Genomic DNA, 19466 nt, shown 5'->3' on the forward strand with positions numbered 1-19466 from the left:
TTCAAGGTTGAACATTATTTTTTCTTTAAAATTTATCAGGCCTTGTTGTTCTATTTAGCAAAAAAAAAAAAAAAAAAAAAAAAAAAAAAAAAAAAAAGGTTTGTGTTGATCCATCAGCGCTATTCAGATTCTCATTCTTTTGTATGTGATTTATGGTTTTTATGGAAAATTTTAGACGCTTCTCTTTAGTGCTGATGCTTTTAAATTTTATATGCCTTAAATGAGTCATTTTCATTTTTTATCCTGGCCATTAAAAAGGATTTTGAGGACTCAAGTCTTTTAGTTTGGGGAAATTTTCCTGTATTAGTGCTTTTATAACTTTTTCTCCAGGTTTTTTGTCTCCCCACTCTTGTGCCATTTTTTCTAGAAAGTGAAATTTCTTGCAATGATTCTCCATGTCTTGTAGTTTTCCTTGTTCTTTTTTTTTTTTTTTTTGACAGATTTCCTAAACTTTTCCTGTTGTATTAGAATTTTTGACTATCGTAATTTTTTCTTAATTTTCAAGGACTTTTTAAATTGTTCTAGTTGTCACTGTTTTCTAATTGTTCATTTTTCATGGCATTCCTGTTGTTATCAGTAGTTTGTTTTTATTTTTCTGATAATTTACACTCATTTTTTTCAGTTTTCTTCTGCTTCCTGAATTATCTCTGTCCCCACATTTTGCTTTATTATTGACTTACTCTTTCATCATGGGATAATTTTTCACGTTATCTGCTGGTCCTTGGACACTAAGATGCTGATTGGAAACTCTGGGCTGTTTTCGGGAACTCACTCCAGGGAACTCAGGAGGGAGCTGCTCTTTTTCTTTATGTAACCCCTAATGCCAGTATCTGCAGGTCTTTTCTCTGAAGACATCTTTGGATGTCTCCTGAGGAAAAGAATTTGAAACTTTGCCTGGAAAAGAGATGTAGTCTGAAACTGGGATCTCCTCCATGGTGACAAATCCGTATCTTTGGGAAGTGGATTTATCTTTTGATAATACTCAGAGGTTATTTAATCAAATTCGATAAATTGAGCATATAGTAATTAAACAAATAAAAAGTGTGGCTTAATTATAAAATAATGGAACTGACCGACGTGCATAACTCAAACCTACCTTTATATATCTGCTCGGTGGTGCTGGGTTGGAAACCGTGGGACTGCTTGCCGTCTGCTTCTGCGGCTACACGTCACTAGTGGGAGAAGGAAGACAGCAGGTGGAGAAAAGGGAAGCACTCAAGTCAATACAGCCACGGCAGCATTTGGTTTAGTAGTTGACATACCTTTTCTTCCACACTCCAGAACCATTCTTATCATCTCCAGCTCAGAGATAACAAGCACCAGCGAGGTAGCACCGCCCCTCAGAAATCTGAGTCCCAGCTCTGTGGGGTCTCTCCCTGACTCCTCCAAAGAAAAGTCCACTTCTCAGGGGTCTGGGTCACAGCTCTGCTGGGCCTAGTTTCCGAGGTTGTAGGTGGTGATAAACCCATTCTTTTTCCTTTGTTCCAGTCCTGGGGGTGTAACCTAAGCATCCTCTTTCCACCTTTTTGCCTTTTCAGGTCTCCAATAGCCTTGGAAACCATTCTCTCTACTAAAATGCTGGTGTGGTTTCTCTTTTCATGGTGGGACTTGAACCAAGATACTCCTGAACTGATCTTAAAACAAGTGCAAAAGACAATAAATGAATTGTGAATAATGACAGCATCACTTGAATAGTACAGAAGAGAAAAGTGAGTGTAGCGTTTTAAACTGTAGGGACCACGTGTGCATCTTGGCTCAGCTACTTGCTATGATGGGAGACTAAGAGCTTTGAACATCTGTTTCCACAAAGCTAAAGTAGGGATATTACCTATTTTCTTAGGCAATTAGCAGCAAGAAATGAGACGATAGATATTAAACACTTAAAACAGTGCCTGGCATATAATAAGTGTTTAATAAATTGTATTTAACATGTTAAACATAAAAGATTACTAAGTGAGAGTGGACATATGTATTTATCTTAAAAACTCACCAGTTCATGTTCCCGCTCCATGTGTATTTCCTGTGAAAGTTTTAACAGGACCCGTGTCACTGTTAGTGTTCAAAAGTTTTACTTTGTGAACTTTTGGAAAGTTTAGCATTGTGATCGAATTCTGAATTAAGTGATTGAATTACTAGGGTCTGTCTAGTAAAGCCTCATTCTCATGTGCACTAGGTTCCTGTCACTTCTGTGCTTCTGTCTTCTCCTGTCTTCTCCAGTCTTCTTCTGTCTTGCATTTCAATTAATTTCCTTTCTTTTCATTAACTTCCCTTTTCTCTGTGAGGCATTTGTATTTTTAAACACTTAATCTGTGTCCAGGATTGAACTAGCAAGTATAAATTATGCTACTTATTGATAACTTCTTTGCATGTTATATTTATTTCAAATAATTCTTTTGTGCAATTCACTGCAATAAACCAATGCCCCAAATCTCTGACACATTTGATCCAGTCACCCTTGACAGCCCCTATCATGTGTTTTCTCACAAGGATGAATAAACTGCATCATATGATAATGTTTTTATTTTTGAGGCATTTCAGCATTTTAAAAGTTTTAAAAGGATACATATTATTAGCTTCAGTCCTCACAACAAACCTATTCTGGAATTACGCATATTTTACAAAAATAGATGCAGTGCAGCCGGGCGCTGTGGCTCACGCCTGTAATCCCAGCACTTTGGGAGGCCAAGGCGGATGGATCACCTGAGGTCAGGAGATTGAGACTAGCCTGACCAACATGGTGAAACCCCGTCTCTACTAAATACAAAAAAATTCGCCGGGTGTGGTGGTGCATGTCTGTAATCCCAGCTACTTGGGAGGTTGAGGCAGGAGAACTGCTTGAACCCGGGAGGTAGAGGTTGCAGTGAGCCTAGATCGTGCCATTGCACTCCAGCCTGGGCAACAAGAACAAAACTCGGTCCCAAAAAAAAGAAGTCGATGCAGTGGCATTTTAAGTGCCCTCCTCAAGGTCGGATGTTTTCACTGGTAAAGTCAGGAAACGCGCTGAAGTCTTCCTTATTACCGCAAAATGTCATTAGACTCTCTGCTCCATGAACACGCTTAAGGTTATGTGAATATGAAGTGTCTTTCCATGGCTATAAAAATTATCAAAGAAATAGTTGAACCATTTTATTTGTGTCCAGTTTCTTTCAGTTTATAAAGTGCTTCAAAGGGATACACTACATTTACTATTACATCTTGTTGTCAGTCTGAGGGTTGAAGTTGGCGAAACAGCATTCTTGAATTATGTGAGACTTTTCTCATGTTGATTTGGAGGATTTGTATGTGCATGTGCGTGTGTGTGTGTGTGTGTGTGTGTGCTCATGCATGTTGTGGTTTGGCTGGGGGTTCATGGATAGTGAGGGTTGAGAAGCTCTGTGTTAGAGCATTGCCAAATGGGTGCTTGCAATTTCCTTACCTAAAAATATTTTCAAACTAGGGTATTTCTCTGCCTAAAATTAGTTAAAATAATCTTGAGTAAAGTTAGAGAAACCAGTTTATGTAAAAATAATTTCAGACACACACACCTATCTTAGTATTTAATCTGCTTTAATATTGCTATCATATAAGGGCTTCAGAGCAAATTTCCAAGATCACATGTTCATTAAAATGATTTATTCTACTAATTTTATCTTTTTTTTTTTTTTTTTTTGAGACTGAGTCTTGCTCTGTTGCTGAGGCTGGAGTGCAGTGATGTGACCTCGGCTGACTGCAACCTCTGCCTCCCCGGTTCAAGCGATTCTCCTGCCTCAGCCTCCTGAGTAGCTGGGACCACAAGCGTGTGCCACCATACCTGGTTAATCTTTTATATTTTTAGTAGAGATGGGGTTTCACCATATTAGCCAGGATGGTCTCGATCTCCTGACTTCATGATCCAAAGTGCTTGGCCTTCCTAAGTGCTGGGATTACAGGCGTGAGCCACTGCGCTCAGCACGTTTTATCATTTCTTTAAAGAGCAAAATTAACAACAATATTAATAGGATAATATAATGCCATTTGTGAAGCAGTGCATTACAGTGTGTCTTAATCCATTTGTTCTACTGTAAAGAAATACCTGCACTAGATAACTTCTAAGCAACAGAAATTTATTTCTCACTGTTCTGGAGGCTGGGAAGTTCAAGTTCAAGGCACCAGCAGGTTTGGTGTTTGGTTTGGTCCTGGTTTCTGTTTCGAGGATGGCACCTCCAATGCTGTGTCCTCACAAGGCAAAAGGCAAAAGGGCAAAAATAGGCCTCGCTAGTTATCTTCAGCTTTTGTATGAGGTCACCAATTCATGAGAGTGGAGCTTTCTTAGCTTAATTACCTCCCAAAGGCCCAAACTCTTAATATAGTTGCTTTGAGGATTAAGCTTCGATATGAATTTTGTAGGGGGCACAAACATTTAACCTGTAGCATTCTGCTCCTGACCCTCCCCTCAAATGTGTGTCCTTCTTATGTAAAAAATACACAAATTTCATCCCAATAACCCCGAAGTCTTAACTCATGCCAGATTCAACTTTAAAGTCTAAATTCAAATCTCAACTAGATCAGATATGGGTGAGACTCAAGGTACAATTCATCCTGAGGCAATTTGCTCTTCAACTGTGAGCCTGTAAAGTTAAACAGTTGTATGCTTCCAAAACACAATCCTAAGCAAGTCCAAAATGCAACACGTCAAACAATATTCAATCTTGAGGCTTGGGAATAATCTTTGATTCTATGCCCTGCATGCTGGACACACTAGAACAGAGTTTGGAGCTCCAAGTCACTGAGGGACCCCACCTCCACTGATTTGCTTGGTGTGGCCCACACAGCAGCTTTCAGGGGATGGAGTCAGGTGCCTGCAGCTCTCATAGGCTGGTGTTGCTTTACTGGTGCCTCCACAGTTATGGTGTCTTGGAGGTGACCCCATCTCCACAGCTCCCCCAGACATTGCCCTAATGTGAGCTCTCTATGGTGGCCTTGACTCCATGGCTGTGCTGGGCATTGCCCTTGTGGGGGGCTGTCTGCAGTGGGCCTGCCTGTGAGTGTAGTGTTTTAAACTGTAGCCTTTGAAGTTTAAAACACTGGGCCCCACAGGTCTCTGAGCCATTCTTTGAAATCTAGGTAGAGGTATCCATGCCTCCATGGTTCTTGCAATCTGTGTGCTTGTAGACTTAGCACCATGGAGGTGTCACCATTTATTGCTTGTGCCCTCTGAAGCAGCAGCCTGAACCACACCTGGGCCCACTTGAGCCACAGCTGGGGTGGCCAAGGAGCACTGTACTGAAATGCAAGGAACATAGACTTGAGGCAACCCTAGTCAGTGAGGCCACACTGGGCCTTTCTTTTGAAACAGTTCAACCCTCAAGGCCCTGGCATTCTGGGCCTGTGATGGGTAGGGCAGCCACAAATAATTCAGACATGCTTTGGGGCAATTATTCCATTGTTCTGATGAATAGTGCTTGGCCTTCTTCTACCCATACTAACCTCTTTATCAAATGCTCCCTTAGCCACACCCTTGGTGTTTTCTCCCAAACACGCTTTTTTATTTTTTACCATCTGGCTGTGCCAAGAATTTTCAAATCTTTAAGTTCTGTTTCCCTTTTGATTATAGATTTCAGCAATGATCAGATTTCAGGTTTCTTTTTTCTTGCACTTTACTATAAGCAGTCAAGAGAAGCTATACAACACCCTCAATGCTTTGTTTACATATTTTGTTCATGAAATGTCCTAGTTTATCACTTTTAAGTTGTGCCTTTCATAAAACACTAGGACACAGACACAATTCAGCCATGTTCTTTGCCATTTTATAACTAGGATGCTTTTCCTCCAGTTTCCCGTAAGACATTCCTCATCTCCACCTAAGAACATATCAGAACAGCTTCACTGGCCATATTTCTACCAGCATTCTCACCATGACCACGTATGTGATATCTAAGAAGATTGAGGCTCTGTCTACTGCACTTCTCTTCTGAACCAGAATCACCCTTAATGCACTGTTCACAGCAATCTAATCTTTTTCTAGCATGCATGTCCAAATTCTTCCAGGCTCTACCCATTACTCCGTTTCAAAAACACTTTCACATTTTGAGGTATTTTTATAGCAACACCCATTTCTGGTGATACCAGTTTGTCTTAGGTTTTATGCTGTTATAAAAAAATACCACAGGGTGAGTAATTTATAAACAACAGAAATTGATTTCTTATAGTTCTGAAAACCAAGAAGTCCAAGATCAAGGGGCTGGCAGGTTCACTGTCTAGTGAGGGCGCTGTCTTTGCTCCCAGGATGGCGCCTTGTATGTTACATTCTCCAGAGGACCAAACACTGTATCTTCACATGCCAGAAGGGAGGGAAAGGCAAAAAAGTACAAAAGAGGGCTAGTTAGTTCTCTCCAGCCCTTTCTTTGTGAGGGCGGAGGCCTCATGGTCTGATTATTTCCTAAGGGCCAGCCTTTTGATACAGTTGCATTGAGAATTAAGTTTCAACATAAATTTTGGAGGAGATACAATACCACTTTATTGTAAGTGAGGTAGAGAAGTATCACTTTATTGTAAGTTAAACGAGTTAGGCTAGAGTCTTGTCTCTGTAATTTATTAGTTTTTGCCCCTTGGAAGCCACTTGCTTTCTAGTATCTTATCACATTTGTAAAATGAGATGAATAAATGAAGTAGAGTTTAAATATCTACCAATATCAATTCTCTAATTTCAGAAGTTTTAAAAATATATGTCTTTCAACTACTGAATCAGTTCAAAGACATGCATAGTCATAATCACCAAAACTCCATTACAAGTTGCAGGATATAGAAATCAGCATTCCAAAATAAGCAGCATTTAGATGTGGCAACAGCAAGCAATCTACAAAAGAAATCAAGAAAGTAATCCCATTTACAATAGCTACGAAGAATATAAAATACCTAGGAATCAACTTAACCAAAGATATGAAAGATATGTACAAGGAAAACTATCAAACGCTGACAAAAGAAACGGTAGAGGACGCAAAATAATGAAAGGATATGTCATGCTCTTGCACCGAAAGAATTAGTATTTTTAAAACGACAACACTACCCAAAAATGTAGAGCTTCAACGGAATCCCTGTGAAAATACCAATGACATCCTTCAAAAAAATAGAAAAAACAATCCTAAAATTTATATGGAACTACAAAAGAACCAAACTGAAGGCATCACACAATTTGTCTTCAAAATATACCACGAAGTTGTAGTAACCAAATCAGTGTAGTACTGGCATAAAAGCAGACACATAGATCAATAGAACAGAATAGAGAACCCAAATGTAAATCCAGGTATTTACAGCAAACCCATTTTTGACAGTGGTGCCAAGAAGACACAATGGGGAAAGGCAAGTCTCTTCCATACGGTCCTGGGAAAACTAAATATCCATATGCAGAATAATGAAACTAGACTCCTGGCTCTTGCCATATACAAAAATCAAATTAAAATGGATTGAAGACTTAAATTTAATATCTGAAATCATATAACTACTGAGGAAAACATGGGGAAATGCTACAGAACATAGGTCTGGGGAAATATTTTTTTGTGTGAGATTTCCAAAAATACAGGCAACCAAGGCAAAAACAGACAAATCAGATAACATTAAGCTAAAAACCTCTGCACAGCAAAGGAAACAATAAAAAAGTGAAGAGACAACCCACAAAATGAGAGAAAATATTTACAAACTATCAATCTGACAGGAATTAATAACCAGAATATAGGAACTCAACTCAATAGTAAGAAAATAAATAATCTGATTTTTAAAATGGGCAAAAGATCTGAATAGACATTTATCAAAACAAGACATGCAAATGATCAACAGGCATATGAAAAAATGCTCAACATCACTCATTGTCAAAGAATTGCGAATCAAAACTACAATGAGTTACTCCAACTAAAACACCTTTTATCAAAAACACAGGTAATAATAAATGCTGCTGAGGATGTGGAGAAAGGGGAACTCCCTCATGCTGCTGGTGGGAATGGAAATTAATAAAACCACTATGGAGAACAGTATGGAGGTTCCTAAACAAACTAAAACTAGAACTACCATATGATCCAGCAATTCCACTACTGGGTATATACCCCAAAGAAACGAAATTGGAATATTGAAGAGACATCTGCATTCCTGTATTTACTGCACCATTATTCACAATAGCCAAGATACGGGATCAACCTAAGTGTCCATCATTGGATGAACAGATAAAGAAAATGTGATATATATATAAATTATATATAATTTATATATATTATATATGTTATATATAATATGAATATAGTTAAATGAATAGATTCTAATTTATTATCTCTATGTATTTTATGTTACATAAAATAGATATTGTTTGTGTGTGTGTGTATATATATATATACACAGTTCTATCTATCCATATCTGTATTTACACACAAATTAGCCCAATCAGATTAGCTAAAGTGAGGTCCTTTGAATTCTGACAAATAAGCAAGGGGTTTAACCTGTTCCCTTGATCTGTTAGTCCAGAGTCTATTTACAGAGCTGTTATTACTGGTTTTTGCTTAGAGAGGAATAAAGAAATAACCTTTTTTTTTACGTTTTGATGTTAAATAAATGTAGGATAAATGTATACATAGCATTCTGTATATATATATGTATACACTGCTATATGCCAGATGTACTGATGACTTTTCCACATATGGAAGAATTTCTTAAGATCACATTTAACTAGCAATTTCCCTCCCTTTCTTTCCCTAACTGCATGCTTGAATATAGGTAATACACATATAAAGTATCTGTGATATATATACATTTTAATATTTAATATAAATTAAATATTTAAATAAGTTAAATCATTTGTTTACTTTAAATTACTTTAAAAATTATTCTATTAAACATCAATAGAATATCATGCCTTCGTAAGAGTCAATACAATAGACTGTTACACTGTGACAAATGTCATCTTTGTGGCAGGGCTAACAGAATAGAGCCACATCAAAAGGTAGAATAAACAAGTTTAGTTAATATAATAACCTACATAATCAGAAAGAAAATTTTCTATTCTGAATTATTCACACCTTTTATCTAAGTATTATTTTGATACGGACATTTTGAATACTCTCTTTTGCAAACAAGAATTGAGGACTCCGAAAGGGGTCAGAAAGGACATAAATTAGGATCAGTGGCCCCAATTTGGTCTATTCCTGGTGGTCCATGCAGAATAATCAGATGTGATAAAAAAGAGAATTCAATAGAGAGCTCTGAACTCATATGTACAGAACAAGATAAAACTCCCTTTAGACCACCGTATTAGTTTATCTCTCAAGTTCTTAAATCACTTTGGTAGAACTGCTTGACGTCAATATCAAATCAAATGCATTTATGAACAGTTTGTTCAGCTTGCTTCCAATCTATTTCTTATTATATCTTTACTAGCCCTAATTACACACAATTAAAAGCTTTAAGCAATGACAGAATACACTGTCATGCTTTAAGATACCTTATTTGTTTGTATTTGGAAAACTTAAAACTAGATATGTTAAAATATGATTTGTTTCTTGATAAAATTTTGTGTAACTAGAGATATGGTTGAAGTACTTTGCTGTAAAATATCCCAAAACTGCACTTTAAATATTCTTTGTTTAAAAATACTATTTCTGCATAATTTTTTATAATAATTCTTTTGCTTTTTAAAATATTTTGTCATGTTCTTGTCTCATATGGATAGAGACTGATTTCTTAAACACATGACAGTTAATTTAATTGCTAATACTTCTTGATAAAAGTCAATGCCCAATTAAATTCCACGTATACCCTGAAAATAACATCTTCATAATTTCTTTCTAGTCATAACATCTCAATTCTCTACTACAAGATTTTTTGGTTAATGTTTTGTACTTAACCCAAGGTTAATGTTACTACCTTTGCCACTAAATGTAGGCTAAATGTTATGATCTTAAATGTACTAGAAAGCAGCTAACTGAGCCAAAATACAAGTTTGAATTCCATCATAAGGACTTGAATTTTGTGTTGTTCTAATTTGTATTCAGGCTCAAAGTTTCCAAAGAGGGCAAGATAAGTATTATATGAAAAAGACGATTATTGAAAAGCAGACGAAGAATGCTTCTAGACTTTTAAAGTAAGCTGATTTCTTTCTTACTCAATTGTATTAGAAATCATTTGTGTGAAAGATTTCTGTATCCCAACAGTCAAGGGAAGAAGGAGGAGGAGAAAGAAAATCGTGGAAAAATAACTTAGAACATTTAGTAGGAGGAAGGTTCCTCTGAGAAAACTGTGTGTAAAGTGCAAGACCGCGCAGGAAGAAAAACTCACAGAAAGCTGTCCAGGGAAGACTGGAAACTCGGAGTCTGAGAAATTGCTAGCAGGTCTGCAGCAACCTCAGCTCTTGCCTCCACAGAAGAAAGAATACGACTGAGGGGCATAAGACAGAGAGAGAAACCGAGGCAAGTTTTGGCGCAGGAGTGAGAGTTGATTAAAAAGCTTCAGAGCAGGCACGACAGGAAGCAAAGCTCACTTGGAAGGATGACGTGCACCGTGTGGCGCTGGCTGGAGGGATGACGTGCACCGTGTGGCGCTGGCTGGAGGGATGACGGGCACCGAGTGGCGCTGGCTGGAGGGATGACGTGCACCGAGTGGCGCTGGCTGGAGGGATGACGGGCACCGAGTGGCGCTGGCTGGAGGGATGACGGGCACCGTGTGGCGCTGGCTGGAGGGATGACGGGCACCGTGTGGCGCTGGCTGGAGGGATGACGTGCACCGTGTGGCGCTGGCTGGAGGGATGACGTGCACAGTGTGACGCTAACGTGCTTCCGGGGTCTTGCGTCTCTTCTTCCTGATTCTGTCCTTGGGGTGGGTGTCTGCCTGTGCAGTGGCCGGCCAGCACTTGCAGGGGCCACACGTGCAGCGTGTTTACCGGAGCTGTATGCACGCTCATTTGAGGCGTTCTTCCTGTACCAGTCAAACGTCCCTGCAAGGTCATCTGCCACGTAAATGCCGCCATTTTGCCTCTTAATGCGCATGCTTGAGCCCACGTGCCGACCTTACTGGGAAGCTGATCACCAGTTTCAGGTGTTTCCATCTGCTGGGAGGAGACTGCCTTTCCATGGCACTGGCTGTAACCAATTATTTTTTTAGAGAGACAGTTTAACAACTGCCTGACCGTCATCTGATGGGAACCTGACATTTCTGTTGGGATGGAGGGGCTCTCTTGCCCTGCTCATGTAGGCCCATCTACTGTAACAAAGTTATTTAAAAGGTATTTTGAGAAGTGTATCAAGAAAAAACAGCAAGAATTACTTTCTGTAGAGCAAGTTTTCTGTGTGTTTGGATGACGGTGGAGGAGGACAAGTATCGTGCTACAGATCTTGGCAGCATCCCAGGCCCAAGGGGTGATGGTATCATGCTGCACGCCATCACCACTCAAGACTCCCTTTGTTACCAGTATTTCCTCCTTGCTTCCCAGTATATCACCGTGGCAATTGTTGAATTTCTCATTACAGAAAGCCAGGCTTGCATAAATATTATATGTGGCTATTATTGGCAGACACACTGTCAGTTTTTTAGGAAATATGGAAATTCTGTAATTTGAGGTGATTCATTATTTATCTTTTTTCTAATTTTAATGAATATAAGTATCTTATTCATTAAAAATAAAACAACAAAAATATCCATCTAGCCATTATCCTTCTGATTGATCAGTCCCATTAGGCTAACGATCCAAGCAGGGCACCAGACAGCACCTTAATTCTTCAAAGAACATCATCACAGAAATTATTTGCTTCTGGAAATCATTAATTTCATTTTATGGATATGAGGATTTTTTTTTCTAGATTGAAGTAGATTAACATTCTTTTCATTCATCTCATTCAAGGAATTCTTAATAATAAAGCAGAACTAAATGGCACATATTAAACATCAATTATTGACTCTCAGAAGGAGATAGTTCCAAGGCAAGTTTGCAGAGTAAGTGGAGAGTGGTTCTTTGATCTCATTGTAGGAGAGACTATCAGGTATTTTGTTTTATTTGCCAGTAACTGCATAGCTATATGTTGTATGTGGATGCTCATGACTTAGATGACCTCATGACTTAGATGACAGAACCTCTGGGGATTGACACCTGTGCCCAGGTCTCACTGTTTAGGGAGCCACCTGGTGCTCTATGATGCCACTACTGGGTGGACTTTACAGCATCCTAAATCCAACCTTCTTGTACTGACATTTTGATGATTAAGGAAGGAAAACTTCTAAAGATGGCTTGGTGATGGGAAAGTATTTCATGTGGTTGTAAATAAAGTACACAATTTTTAAATAAGTGGTCTTTAGTTCTTCTTCAATTGTTCTTACCATAGGTACCATATATAAAGCAATCTTTTTTTCTGAAAAATTTCCTTCATAAAAGAGGGCTACCCTTGTCCTTAAGAGGCCTCTTGGGTATTACATCAGGTAAAATTACCATTTCTACGCAGATTCTTTGGTTTCTGAGAACTCAGAAACTTCAGAAGAACAAAGTGCTAAACCCTAACATCCAAGTAGAATCTTCAAAGACAGTAGGGCCTGGATCTCTTGATTTGTGCCTCCTCTCCGCAGACTCATTTCACACAGGGATTAATCTGGCTCCATGAGTATCAGGGTACATTTCTCTTATTCTATATTCCTTTTCACATAACATTTTTCTAAGTTTTTTTGTATTTTTAGTCAACTTAGAAGTAAAAATTATGTGCTGTGAAAAATTAAATAACGTATATAGCATCATCGTTATGATGATAACAATAGTGTTGTCAATGAAGCGTGTGGAGTTTGAGAGTAGAAAACAGCAACATTCCTAAAAGAATCTTTAATTTTTTAGAGCTGTGTTATCTGGTTCAGTAGCCACTAGCCACACCAACCAATTTAAAGTTAAATTAGTTAAGATTAAATTATTTACAAATTCAGTTCCTCAGTTGTACTAGCCATATTTCAAGTGGGCACACATGCCCACTACCCGCATGTGACCGGTGGCTCCCGTATTAGAGTAGATGTGGAATATTTCCGTCATCACAGAAGGTTCTCCCAAACAATGCTGTACCAGAATATGTAATTTTAAATGTCTGGGTTACTGAAATGATTAATATTGTAAATTGACATTTGACACTTTCATTTAAAAGTTTCTATTTCCTGTCTCAAAAAAAAAAAAAAAGTTTCTATTTCAAGTTGATTAAAACAGTTTGTGATAAAATGGGGAATTATCTTACATTTAAACATCATTTTATATTTGGTTACAGACGGTAATAGATTTGAAATATGTTGACTGTATTTATTTTAAGTCAATGCCGTAAATGCTCAGTGCAGTTTGTTAATTTGGGGACATGGCTAATATTGACAATAAATTTTGAAAATAAAGTATTAGAGTCACTGATTCTAAGGTAGCAAATATAAGATTTTATATTTAATGAAAGCTTCACAACTTTCACAATCCCTGATTTCATTTCATCATGACATTTACTAGCATATGCTTCTATTTTACAAAAGATTCCGGGGCACCAAATGACGTGTTATATGACAATGTAATATAGAATAGTAAAATTTCTATTTGAGAAAGAGCAAGAATTGTATTTCCTTTAAAATATTTTTTCCCCAAAGCTGGTAATCAACCTTTGTAGAATTAGAGGCTTACCAGCTGATACAGAGCACAGCTCTTAATGAAGTTTAGAGGAAAAAAAAAATCTGTGACTGGTTTCTAAATTTAAAAATACCGACCTGCCTAGTATTCTACTTAGAAGTCTAGGAGGTTTTTTGCAAGTAAATGTCTTTGGGTATGTGGATTTTTTAAAGGAATGCTATCAACAGCCTTTCACTGCCACTAAATTTTGACTTACTATTTGTGTGAAAGGTACCATGATTAATTTTCAGGGTTCTCACTATCTCCCTCAGAATCTGAACCATTTAGCTGCATTTCTCTCCCCCACTTTCTAAATTTAGAAAGGACAAAATTTGCCCAGTGAAATCTTCAGAGAGAACAGTCTTCACTGCTTAAGTCATGAGCAACTCCTCCTCAGGGTTCCACTCAGAGGTGTGGGAGAGAGAAGGCTGAGGAAGAAGTAACATTTCACGTTCTCATGCAGGCACAGTGAGGGCACTCTAAAGATGCATATTCATTGATCTAATATTAACTGAGCCCCAGCCATCGCACCGTGCACTGTGTAGGCTCCACCTGAAACAGTCAACTAGCAGAAGCTTTCCATAAGCCCTCGGAATTACTGTCAAGTGAGGGAGGGAGACAATTTAATTGTCCTGTGAACACAATTCAAATAAATTCATTAAATGACTTCCTTTTAAAAATACTTACTGAAAATATTTTAAAGGACACGCAATTCTTGCTCTTTCTTAAACAGAAATTTTACTATTGTATGCCCCATTCTTCTAGATTCTGAGATACAGCAATAAACAAGACAGAAAGCATCGTTCCCTCACTGAACATAAGTTCTAGCAAGGAGAAGCAAGCATATGCAACAATCAAACAAATAAACAAACAAAAGGTAAAGTTTGGAGAAGGGTAATGAAAGAAATGATCTCTAGATGGATGAGAGGATGTTACAGAGGCTTCTGACTTAGTTGGAGGGTTTAGGGAAGTCTTTTGTAAGGAAGTGACCCTTGAGCTGCCCTTTTTTTTTTTTTTTTTTTTTTGAGAAGGAGTCTCACTCTTGTCACCCAGGCTGGAGCACAATGGTGTGATCTCGGCTCACTTCAGCCTCTACCTCCCGGGTTCAAGCAATTCTCTGCCTCAGCCTCCCGCGTAGCTGAGATTACATGCATCCACCATCACACCCAGCTTTTTTTTTTTTTTTTTTTTTTTTTGTATTTTTAGTAGAGATGGGGTTTCACCATGTTGGCCAGGCTGGTCTTGAACTCCTGACTTCAGGTGATCCACCAGCCTGAGCCTCCCAAATTGCTGGGATTACAGGTGTGAGCCACCATGCCCGGCCATTGAGCTGCACTTCGAATGTTACCTGTGGTCAGATAGGCTGAGGAAGTAGGAAGGGAGGAAGGAAAGTTGAGAGGAAAAACATCCTGTTAGAGTTTACATTTTATTCTATGAATTATCCTAAAAAAGAAGGTTAAAAAGGGCAAAAGGTAATTGGCAGGGGATGAGAGAAACTGTGAGGCAAGAGAAGATAAAGACACAGTAACCGTGGCTGAAGGGACAGTGGAGAGGTGAGCAGAGGACAGGGCATGTGAAATCAGGAAGGTGAAGTTAGGGAGTTGGGATTTGGACCTTTCCGTGCACAGTGACGGTTTCCAGCAGCGCAGCGTGTAGGAGTGGGTTTGGATGTGCTGCAGCAGCGTGATGTGGGGAGATGAGTCAGGAAGCTTTGGGACACCAGATGAGAAATGGTGGCAGCTTGAACTAGGGTGGGATTTTAAAGTTATTTTCAAGTTTGAGTAGTTTGCTGAATTATATCTCTGGACTGGGAAGTGTTAAGCCTCAGAGAAAGCCAACTTATTTTGGGGTAGGACTCGAGCACTGGCACGTGGGAGGACTGTCACCTTTGGGAGGGTCCAACGATGACCAAAGATGACCGAAAAAAGAAGATGACCAAAAACAGCAAATAATTAAAATATCAAATAAGATAGCATTGGTTTTGAAGCCTATGGCCTGTGAAGTATCTTTATGTGAGGAAACCTAGCAAGGCACAGGGAAGTTAGTTAATGATGTTAAAGTCACATAACCTGGGAGGACGTTTTATAAAACAAGGAGAAAAATACTTTGAATTTAAGAAAGCTTCTTTGGAAACTTGTGTGGGGGTGCATAGTTTTAAAGTCAGGGAGGTTTTTAGAGGAGGCAGGTGATTGCATGAGGGAGGTCAGAAGATTCAGGAGAAGCTCATGTCTCGTGGAACTCAGACATTTCTTGTAATGAGGAATCGTTGCTGCTGAGAGCAAATAGGGTTTTGTTTATTTTGTGCACGTGAGGGAAGTTCAGTGTTTTTAATACACTAGGAAAGAACTCAGAGAGGTATAAAATATTGTTGGCTGGAGAGAAGGTAAAGATGTGGGTAAGAGAAAAAGGCACATCAGAATTGAGGTGAGTGGGGAGGAGAATGGACGGCAACAGATAAAGGCCTGGTTACTGATCGGCGGGATCTTTCCAGGGAAGATGCAAGGGGGCCGCCCCGAGTAACGAGGAGGAATCCCTGAAGGAGACAAAGGCATTTTTCGGGGAGTGCTTCTTTCCGGTAGTCACTCAGGCCAGCACTCCACGGAGAACCTAGCCTGACAGAAGGCAGGAGAACCGCACCGTGTCCCTGGAATCGAAGAAGAAAATGGAGCGTGTCCGTGCACGTGGCTTAGTGTGGCCTCCCGTGAAACGCAATGTTGATGAGAGCCCCGGGGGAGTTTTAGGCCCGTACCTGAATCACAGAGCGAGACACTTGATTCAATTACATGACTTTTTCTACCCTACTCTGCACAAGTTACCTGAAAAGTATTTAAAAAATAATAAATCGCTAAATGACCAAGACATTATTCTTGTCAACTGGAAACATGGTAATGGATATTTCCTTAGTTAAAGGTGATAAATAAACAGATGATTTCATATTTTCAAAGACTCTTCAATGAGTTTAAACCAGAGTTTCAACTGAACAAAAGGCGAACTAGATCAATGATAAAGTATGGTTTTTTAAATTCTTTGATGATGCAGGTAAATGGAATTTGATGGATGTTTAAAATTGAACATATAAAAATATAGAGCAAACTAGAAAAGGTGATAACTAAAATCAAAATAATGCAAAGTCTAATGTCCTTGCTATATTAGTTTCAAGCATGCTTCCTTTTGGCAAGTTATTTCCTGCCTTTCCCTCATCTTTTCTTTTCCTACCTTCTTTCCTCCCTCTCTTTCTCTCTGTCTCTTTTTAAATTCTTTCTCTCTCTTTTTCCTTCTACTTAAGATTTATGCTACCAGTTTCTAACAAATGCCATACATAGAAGAAGCAATGCTACCTAATACATTTCCCGTAACTAATTTTATGGGAAATCAGAAGTTGAGACTGGTCTCCTTAAAGCAAAATAACACGTGATATCTAATAATAAAATACTTAATATTTTTATCAATTTATCTTCACAGCATTTCCACAAAAAGATAAGCAGAATAGAAAAATTACCTCAATACTTCTGCTAAAATGAAGGGCATGCATTAAAATAATATATTTATAATCTTTTAGAAATTTTAAATGTGATATTTTAATTTTTTCTAGTATTAATCTTTATAGGGCTTATATGTTGATGACTATGCTATCTTTAGGTAATATCAGGTGAATAGACAAGAAAAAAATCTGAACATAACAAAGGAGTGACCATCCCATGGCTGACTACTTTGTCAGTTTGATGGGCCAGGATATCCTGCCTCCCAGGGCATGAGATCTGGGTGGCCCAGGGGTACTTAACTCTCAGACACTATTCTGAATCCCTTTGGCGACTGCAGCTTCTTAGAGGTAGTTAGATTTACTTGGAACCTAAGTAAAGATTGTAAATCTTACTTAACTTGAATTAGATTCTCAGTTCTTGCACAGAGCAAACTCATTACTCAAGTCATCTTAAAACCATCTCTAATAAGTGCAGAGTCCTGAAAACCAAGGATGAGGCCTCAGAGTTTATACATGAGCCCTCAAGGTGTACTCCAGATGACATAGAGACCTGAAATGGAATCTCTATTAGCCTTTGGAGGCCTCAAAGAGAATGTGAAGTAAAATGGAGAGAGATTTTTCTTATCTTCTCCCTGTGTCTCTATACTAGAGTTTATTGTAGACCGTGAAATATCATAGATGTCTCACACAGCTGCATAAGACTTGAAGGTTAATAACAGATAGCATGTTGAACATTATGTTGAGTGTTTTGCAAGCATTATCTAATTTAATCCCATTGCATTCCATAAACAGATGCTATCATCATCCCTACTTAAGGAGGAAATTGAGGCTTAGGTTAAATAACTCGCTGATGAGATTATATAACCAAACATCTTTTGCTTATAGATGGAGATTCTGAAATATACAGATGAGAGTTAACCTACTTGTGGTAGTATTACTGTTAACTGTTTTCTCCATCCCTCTGCCATGTGACTTTGTAGAAACATAGAGTGGGTGAGATATATTTCTCCTTTCCATTGATGTTGGCTTTAGTACCATAACTTCATTTAACCAATAGAAATTTAGCAAAGTTGGCCGGGCGCGGTGGCTCAAGCCTGTAATCCCAGCACTTTGGGAGGCCGAGACGGGCAGATCACGAGGTCAGGAGATCGAGACCATCCTGGCTAACACAGTGAAACCCCGTCTCTACTAAAAAATACAAAAAAATTAGCCGGGCGAGGTGGCGGGGCCTGTAGTCCCAGCTACTCGGGAGGCTGAGCCAGGAGAATGGCATGAACCCGGGAGGCAGAGCTTGCAGTGAGCTGAGATCCGGCCACTGCACTCCAGCCTGGGCGACAGAGCGAGACTCCATCTCAAAAAAAAAAAAAAAAAAATTTAGCAAAGGTATATGAGAAGAGCATGCCTCAGTAGCTATCTCCAGGGAGCTTTAGCCCCCAGATGAGACGAACGGGTCACACCTGCAGCCTAGACCCCAGAGTCAAGCCCTGGCAACCTGTGTCCTCAATCAGAGTTGCCCTAATTGGTCTGCAGAACTTGGAGCCCCCACTCCAAAAATTAATGTTCTTCACTGTAGACCACTGAGATCAGAGTGATCTGATCAGCAGCATTATTGCAGCAGAAACTTAATAATGCACTGTCCTTGGTAACTTAACATAGTTTAGATAAATTAATCCTGGAGAAAATAAAAAGACAAGTTAGAAAACCTGAGAGTTATCAAGTGAAAAGGCAAAGGGGAAAGAAAACCAATGACACAGGTCCATTTAGCTGGAACCAGGAGCACTTTTCTTAAAATAAAATCATAAAAACCACATATAAGCTATAACAAAATTTGAATAATTGCAAAAATACTCAGCTATAATCACTCTTTCAAAATACTACTAACATTTTTGTACATTTTATATATCATATTTCAAATGAACAAACCAATTTTACCTAGTATCAATGACCTTGGATACGTAATTTAATATTCATGATTTTCTACTTATAACTTTATTTCTACAATCTTAAAATTATAATTTTAATGGATGCTATACTAATTGAGTTAATCATAATTTATAATTTATTTCCTGAGAATATAGTTTAGCTTGTTCTGCACTACAGTTACTGATTTAAAGAATATAAAGACTTTTACCTTGTTGCCAAATTGCTTTCTAAAATGGTTATAAAAATTTAGACTGCCACCAACAATATTTGAAAGCAATCCAACCTTACTGCTGTTTTACCAGCTAAAATTTTTGATGTTTATTGAGTTTCCGCACTGTACCACATTTTAAAAATGTTTCTATTTTTAATTTTTGTCGTTACGTAGTAAGTGTATATATTTGAGTTACACAAGATATTTTGATACAACCATGCATTCCGTAATAATCACAGCAGGGTAAAAGGTGT

The sequence above is a fragment of the Macaca thibetana genome, chromosome 5, assembly GCF_024542745.1.
Source record: "Macaca thibetana thibetana isolate TM-01 chromosome 5, ASM2454274v1, whole genome shotgun sequence".
NCBI classification, from domain to species: domain Eukaryota; kingdom Metazoa; phylum Chordata; class Mammalia; order Primates; family Cercopithecidae; genus Macaca; species Macaca thibetana.